Genomic DNA, 7,588 nt, shown 5'->3' with positions numbered 1-7,588 from the left:
CAGGTTGTTACAATAAGATTTACGACTTAGCGCATCAGCCATGACGTTGGCTTTCCCTGGGGTGTAGGTTATCCTAAGTCGAAGTCTGTGATCAACTCAACCCAACGTCTTTGCCTGAGATTCAAATCCGGTTGGGTGAAAATGTACTTCAGACTTTGGTGATCAGTGAATATTTCGCAACGATTACCGAGGAGGTAATGTCGCCAGGTCTTAAGTGCATAGACTACGGCTGCAAGCTCTAGATCATGAGTAGGATAATTCTCCTCATGTGGGTGCAATTGCCGTGAAGCGTAAGCAATTACGTGTCGATCTTGCATGAGAATGCAACCTAGTCCTTGTCGCGAGGCGTCGCAGTAGATAACAAAGTCCTTGGAGAAGTCTGGCGGTACCAGTACGGGAGCAGAAGTCAGGCGTCTTTTCAGTTCCTGAAAGCTGTGCTCACATTGTGGAGTCCACTCGAACTTCTTATCTTTCTTGAGGAGTTCGGTTAGAGGTTTAGCAACTTTGGAGAAGTTCTCGACAAAGCGACGACAATAGCTCGCTAAGCCCAGAAAACTCCGAACTTGCTTGACCGATTCAGGTGGAGTCCAATTAAGGACGGCTTGAACTCGCTCAGGGTTAACAGCAATACCTTTACCAGATATTACATGACCCAGATAGGTCACTTCTGACAACCAGAATTCACATTTAGAAAATTTGGCATAAAGGCGATGCTCTCGAAGTTTCTTCAACACTAGCCTTAGATGTTCGGCATGTTCTTCCTCGTTCTTGGAGTAGATGAGTATATCATCGAGGTAAACCACGACGAATTTATCCAAATACTCCATGAAGATTGAGTTCATTAACCGAGAAAAGGTGGCTGGAGCGTTGGTTAAACCGAAGGACATGACGGTGTACTCGTATTGGCCATAACGAGTAACAAAGGCCGTTTTAGGAATGTCCCCGTTTCTGATTTTGATTTGATGGTAGCCCAACCTCAAATCCATCTTGGAGAAGACTGAGGATCCAGCGAGCTGATCATACAGGTCGTTGATCCTGGGAAGCGGATATTTGTTCTTGATTGTGACCAAATTGACAGGTCGGTAATCTACAACCATCCGGTCCGTACCATCCTTCTTCTTGACGAATAGGACGGGGCAAGCCCACGGAGATGAACTAGGTCGGATGAAACCCTTTTTCAAGGACTCATCGAGTTGTTTCTTAAGCTCGGCTAGTTCTAGTGGTGCCATCTTATAAGGTCTTCTAGCAATCGGAACGGTTCCTGGAATGAGGTCTATTACGAACTCAACATCCCTGTCAGGTGGAACACCTGGCAATTCCTCTGGAAAGACATCCGGGAAGTCACGGACTACCGGAACGTCCTCAAGGTCTGGCAAAGGGCTGGCGTTAAGAGAATATAATTGTCGCTTGGCTATTCGGGTCAAGACATTGACTATCTTCCCCGAAGGATGGGTGAGTTGAACAGTCCTAGAGAAGCAATCAATTTTGGCTTGATGAGCCGACATCCAGTCCATACCCAGAATGATATTAATATCTGAAGATTTAAGGGCTATCAAAGACGCGAGGAAAACAAGTCTGTCGACTTGGATTTCATTTCCATAACTTACCCTAGAGGTCTGCCATCTAGAACCAGGAGTAGAAATTTCCATAGTGGATGGCATGTCACAGAATGCAACGTTATGCAAACGAGCATAATTTTCGGATATAAAAGAATGAGAGGCTCCTGTATCGAAAAGAACAGATGCCGGGTGGCAATTAACAAGAAGCGTACCGAGAACGACGTTGGGATCCTCTTGAGCTTCTTCGGCAGAGATACAGTTGACATGGCCACGTGAAGCGGTGACCGGCATGGCGTGGAACACTTTCCCTTCGGCTTGCCACGGCCAACAGCTTTAGCAGACTGGTTGGGGTTGGTCTGGGGACACTCACGCATATAGTGGCCAGATTCCCCACACTTGAAACAAGTCACGGAACTGGTACGTGGAGGAGCATTGTTAGTTGGACCCCCATAGGGCTTGGCTGGAGCAGACTGTTGAACAGGGCGAGGCGCCTAGAAAGATGGCCTCGGTGTGAACCTGGGTGGTAGGGCGGTGTTGGGTACCCACACGCGGCGCTTCTGAGGACCAGCACCGGATGAGGAACCCATGTCACGGCCATGCTTGCGTGTTGCGTCATAGTCAGTCTGACCAGTTTCAGCACTGATGGCTTTGTTGACAAGTTTCTGAAAAGTTGTGCACTCATGCAGACGGAGGTCACGGCGAAGCTCAGGACTAAGGCCCTTACGGAACCTTGCTTGCTTCTTGGCATCAGTAGACACTTCCTCAGTTGCATATCGTGCGAGGTTACCAAACTCCCTGCTGTAACATCCACAGAAAGTCGGCCTTGGGTGAAACTGCAAAATTCCTCACGTTTACGGTCCATGAGACCCTCCGGAATGTGATGTTCACGGAAAGCCTCACTGAATTCAGCCCAAGTAGTGACATGGCCCGCTGGGCGCATAGCTCCATAATTCTCCCACCATAGACTGGCGGGGCCTTCAAGATGATATGCAGCAAAGGTGACCTTGTCAGCCTCCGCTACCAGCGCGGAACGCAGTTTGTGAGAGATACTGCGAAGCCAGTCATCAGCGTCGAGAGGCTCGACGGAGTGGTGGAACGTGGGTGGATGTAATTTGATAAAATCACTGAGTGACACCACGTTAGTCCTCTGATGGTGTGCTGTGTTCTGTTCAATACGCTCCAACAAACGGTTGGTCTCCCGCTTGTTTCTCTCAGCTTCCATCATAACCTCGGCTAGGGAAGGAGGATGAGGCAGATTTGCATCCCTGACTTCACTGCCTTCGGCCTGCTCTTGAGAAGCAGGGTTAGCGCGCGTGTTGACCATCCTAGGTAAACAAGACAATGATTTAGTCAGGATGATAAAATTCCGACATAGGATACAAAATGTAAGGAATAACTCGGAATGCAAGATGATCATCCGTATGACATGGTAGATACAGAAACTGCTTCTTTTATTCCATCGTCATACACACCATACAGGGTTTAGTACAAGACCAAACAAAGTACTATTACGGTGAAAAAGGATTACATCTCATCGGAGGCATCCCAAGCTCCTATACATTATTTTTCTACACCTCCGGAAAGAGTACAAACTAGGTCATATCCCACGAGTCACGCGGGACGATAGACGACACAGCTAGTGCGAACTAGTGATACTACCACTAACTCAGACCGATCCGTAGTAGTCCTCGTAGAAGTCACCTCCATAGCCTGGAAGCTCAACATGATCATCCGGAAACAGACGATCTCGCGGAGCTTGTGGACCATAGGGGCTAGGATGAGGTCTTGGACCAACAGACGGTGGCCTGCGGGGACCGCGAGGTGGGGTGATGCCTCCTACATCACGCCAACCCATCACGTCTGGCAGAGCAGATCTCACAGGATAGAGATCGCGCATATCTGAATATCCAGCTTGCACCGCCGGTGCGAACCGAGTCAAAGTGGCCCAGTGGTCAGCACGGGTATTGAAGAGCTCTAACCTCAAGGCCCGATTTTCACGGTCCTTATCCTCGAGCATCTCAGCAGTGGTGCGAGTCCGTGAATCCTCCTGAGTGGGGTCAGCATAGATAGCCTGGAGATACCCTTGTGCTCCCGGAAGTGATCCTGGCATATACCGGAAATCAGAAGTCCCGAAATAGACCAGATCTGACTCGCATAATGGTCATCATAGAGTAGGCGGCGTCCTGCACAGCCATCTCAATAGTAACCCCGAGTCCATAGGAGCAGTGAAGGGGCTCGGTGGATCCAGGATAAGATGGAAATATCCTGACAGTGCAGAGATACTGGCTTTGATTAAAGTCTCGAAATTGCTCTTCGACCGTGTACTCAGGATACCAGCGGTATCCAGCCTCAGTCATTACCCTGACCAACTTGGCAGTATGGCCGGGTACATCTAGGCATCGAGTCAGGCGAACCACTTGATTGAGGTCGCGAGTGGCCATCTGAAAGCACAATCATAATGCAAAGGCATTAGAATTTCTAGCAAAATTTCGGCAGCATAACAGCTGTAAATGCTCAAGAAGGATTTTGAGACATTTGACAAAGGATTTCATACACACTCAACATCATCATATCAAAGTTCTGAACCATCCTAGCAACATAATGTGGTAAAGAACTGAACTAGGCTTGTATCCATCATACCTATAAGGTACTACTGATTAGTAACACGTGATCCTGATAGAGAGAATAGATCCTAATTCCTTAACCCCCGGTGGAAGAATGGACTGACTCAGATCAGAATGTCATAAGATAAAGGAGTAAAAAGAGCCTTACGTTCCAACCCACAAACAATTCCCCTACATATAACTAAAGAATTTCTAGACTCAACATCGACCAGTTTGGCTTGGAGAACCTACAGGCAGTCCGGCTCTGATGCCAACGCTGTCAGGACCCCGACTCGATGTCACATCGATCTAGCCGGTAACACCTCATATCACTTTGCGGCCTCACGCACGGTATCCCCACGGGTGTCGCCTTACCTTTGCCCGGGACCGTTTGCGCCTTTTGGCTCACGTATATGATAGTGTCGCTAGCATCCATATGATAAGGAGCCCGGGCTGACATGACTAGTCGTAAACCCAAAGTGGCACAGACTTACAGGGACAGGCATCCATGACCCAGCTTCGAACGTGTCGGTCATCAGCAAGTGGGTCCGGGCTGTAGCACTGGGCTAGCAGGACTCCGGTAAACCGGGCTGTAGCGGGCTAACAGGACTCCGGTACTCAATGCGTGACATTTCCCCGAAGGGACAGACACAGGAACGAAGAAGGACACATGCCGGCCAGCCTAAGTGTTCCAGAGCAGTAGCAAGCTACCATGGCTCAGCGGTAACACTAGGAGACATTTCCCGGTAAGAGAGGCTACTAAAGATAAACAACTAGATAGTCAGATCCCACACATACCAAGCATTTCAATCATACACACAATATGCTCGATATGTGCAAATACAACGAAGCATCACAACATGACTCTACGACACAAGTACTTTATTTAAGGCTCAGGGAGCCATACATAACATACACAAAGGTACGGGTCTCACGACCCAACATACAAGTCATACAGTCATACAAACCAACAGCGGAAGTAACTTGTCTGAGTACAGACAACTAGTAAAATAAAAGAGGCTTGGAAAGCCTAGCTATACTACGTGGTCCTTCACAAGCTCAGGGTCACCACCTGGGCCTTTAGCCTACTCGTTGATGTCAACGTCTACATAGAACCCATCAGAAGGGGTTGCAGCGTCTTCTGTAAAAATGTAGATTATAGCAACATGAGTACGAAGGTACTCAGCAAGACTTACATCAGATCCTACATACATGCATATTATCAAGAAGGGTTGGTGGAGTTATTGCAGCAAGCCAGCTTTGACTCTTGGCTAGACTATCCTACGATACTCCAACTTGAAATGGTTTTGCGCACACGAGTCCACTACTCACCACTTCAATACACTACCGAGGATCCACCTCCGTCTCCTATGGAAGAGCCATCCTCGGCACTCACACTTATCTTGAGGCTTTTAGCAGTTTCCATTTACTTGTCTATGAACTGTATAGGCAACCAAGTAGTCCTTTACCGCGGACGCGGCTATTCGAATAGATTATGATAACCCTGCAGGGGTGTACTTCTTCATACATGTTTCCACCACTTAGCGACTGCACACGACATGTGCTCGGCAGACTTCAAGCGAAAGCCGACGTGGGTGTAGACCACGACCTACCTAAACACTTAAGCCTCTAGTCCAGGTTTATCGCCTATTCAGGTTCCATCCGCAGGGAGTCCGGCCGAGGTTTCCCATACGGCCCCCGAACGATGTGAATAGGGTTCCCGAGATACCTAACGGGTATTCGGTACACCCGGCCACGTACCTACCGCATCACAGCCCACCCCTACGGTCAGCGCTGTCCACGGCCTCCATGTCACACCCTAGCTAGTCATGCATTAGAGTGTTGCATCATGTTTACTCTTTCATCAGAAACTTGAAATGGGGATGACAGAACCCCCAGTTCCCTCTGAAACCAACTAGGGTTACTAAAATAATTTTTCAATGAACCTGAAATGCCCTTCTAAAATGCCCATCATTTTTGTCTTGGTTCAGAACCTCTGCCAAAAGTGGTGCACATTTTCCTAGGCCATCCTAGGGTTTTTGAATTAAATCATAAATATTTGAATTTGGGCATTTAAAATAATATAAAATATTTAAATGCTCAAATATCTCCAAACTAAAATGTTTCATGTTGGAAATAATCCAACTATGGGCCAGGAATAGTTTGGTGATTTTTGAAGTTGCCTAGGTATTTTATTAAATTCAACAAAGTTGCAGATATATTAAATAAAAACAGAAACAGAAAAAAGGGGGAAAACCTACCTGGCGCCACCGCAGGCCCACCAGCCAGCCCACCTGGCCGGCCCAGCCCGGCCACCGCTCCAGCGAGCTGCTTGGCTCGCCAGGCAGGCAGCCAAGGTGCTCGGCGGCGGCACCGCAGCTCGCCACGCAGCTGCTCGCCGCCTCGCCGCCTCCCTCGCCCGGCTAACGCCGTGGATCGGCCTCTCTCTCTCCCCCGAACCCCCCAGACACCCCCTCTCCTCTCCAGCTCCTTCCCCTCGCACGCCCCAGCCATGGCCGACGCCATCGCCGCCACCCCCTCGCCGTAGCCACGCCCTCCGACCACCCCACGCCGTCTCACCGTGTCCAGGAGCTCCGCCGCTGTCCACTTCATCGAGCAGCCGAGCCCCGAGCGCTCGCAACGCCCGAGACCACCGCACCGACCTCGCCCGAGCTCACCGTCGCCGGAGATCCCCTTCAACGCCATCGTCGCTCCGGTCCATCTCCGGCCGCACCAGGGACTCCGTCGCACTCACTGTGAGCTTAGCCATCTTCCCCTCCCTTCCGTTCTTGCTCCCGAGCCGTGTAGCAACCTCCCGGAGCTCAACCGCACCCACCGCCGTGGACCTCGTCGCCGACGTGCTCCTGGTCATCCTCCGGCCACAAGATGGTGTCCATCTTGCTCACCGCGTCCCACAGCACCTAGCTAGCCACTCCACGAGCCTCACCGAACCCTCTAGCACCAAGTTCACCTCCGACCGAACCTCGGTGGCCGCCAAAGTCGTCGCCGGCGTCGACTCCGGCCACCCCGACCCCAACGGACTCCGCCAAGAGCTGCGGGTTGTCCTCAGCTCCACTCCGGTGGCCTCCGCGGTCCATTTAGTGGCCGAAATGGCCAAAACCACTTCCGCCGCCGCGTCGGGCTCGCCGGCGGCTAAACGCCGGCAGCCGACTTTGACTTTGACCACGGGTGGGCCCTGGTTGACTCCCCTGAGTCAATGACAGGTGGGGCCCAGCCCTGTTAATTAAACAGGATTAGTTTTAATTAACTTTTAATTAAATTAATCACCCTGACATGCGGGACCCACTGTCAGGTTTGACCCAGACCTGTTCCGTTGACCTGCTGACGTCACACTGACGTCAGGCTGACGCAGTAATTGATTTTCTGGATTTAAATTAAATCAGGAAATTCCAGAATATTAATTAA

Source organism: Triticum aestivum, chromosome 1B (genome assembly GCF_018294505.1).
Source record: "Triticum aestivum cultivar Chinese Spring chromosome 1B, IWGSC CS RefSeq v2.1, whole genome shotgun sequence".
NCBI lineage: Eukaryota > Viridiplantae > Streptophyta > Magnoliopsida > Poales > Poaceae > Triticum > Triticum aestivum.
This window is presented reverse-complemented; position numbering follows the sequence as displayed.